Genomic DNA, 1178 nt, shown 5'->3' on the forward strand with positions numbered 1-1178 from the left:
AGGTCTCGTCAGCTCGGATGTGACTGTAGAGGGAAGAGGTGGGGGAGGGACAATCAGAGTGGGGTCTGAACCGTGCAGACCCTCAGTCGGCCCCACTCCCTGCTTTATAGTGTCACAGAGTTATACAGCTCAGAGACAGACCCTTCGGCCCAACCAGTCCGTGCCAAACATAATCCCAAACTAAACTAGTCCCACGCCTGCCTGCTCCTGGCCTATAAAACTCCAAACATTTCCTATTCAAATATTTACCCAAATATCTTTTAAACGTTGTAACTGTACCCACATCTTCTGGAAGTTCATTCCACACACGAAGCACCCTCTGTGTAAAAATAAGATTGGCCCTCATGTCTCTTTTAAATCTTTCACCTTAAAAATACACCCTCCAAGTCTTGAAATCCCCCACCCTAGGGAAAAGACACCTACCATTCACCTCATTTATACGCCTCATGATTTTATAAAGCTCTATAAGGTCCCCCCTCAACCTCTGCACTCCAGTGAAAAAAGTCCCGGCCTATTGAGCCTCTCCCCATAACTCAACCCTCCATTCTCAGCAACATCCTGGTAAATCTTTCCTGAACCCTCTTCAGCTTGATAACATCCTTCCTATAACAGGGCGACCAGAACTAGACACAGTGCTCCAGAAGAGGCCTCACCAATGTCCTGTACAACCTCAACATGACGTTCCCAACTCCTACACTCAAAGGGTCTGAGCAATGAAAGCAAGCGTGCTAAACGCCTTCTTAACCCCCCTGTCTACCTGTGACGCAAACTTCGAAGAATTATGTACCTGAATCCCTCGGTCTCTCTGTTCTACAGCACTCACCTGCCATTAATTGTAAAAGTCCTGCCCTTGTTTGTTTTATCAAAATGCAACACCTCGCATTTATCCAAATTAAACTCCATCTGCCACTCCTCAGCCCATTGACCCAATTGATCAACATAGAACATAGAACAGTACAGCACAGCACAGGCCCTTCGGCCCACGATGTTGTGCTGACCTATTATCCTACTAAGATCAGTCTACCCTGCATACCCTACATTTTGCTATCCTCCATGTGCCTATCCAAGAGTTGCTTAAAAGTCTCTAAAGTATCTGACCCCACTACCACTGCTGGCAGCGCATTCCACACACCCACCACTCTCTGTGTGAAGAACCTACCTCTGACATCTCCCCTAAA

This window comes from Rhincodon typus, unplaced genomic scaffold (assembly GCF_021869965.1).
Source record: "Rhincodon typus isolate 14 unplaced genomic scaffold, sRhiTyp1.1 hic_rhity00000778, whole genome shotgun sequence".
Classification (NCBI taxonomy): Eukaryota; Metazoa; Chordata; class Chondrichthyes; order Orectolobiformes; family Rhincodontidae; genus Rhincodon; species Rhincodon typus.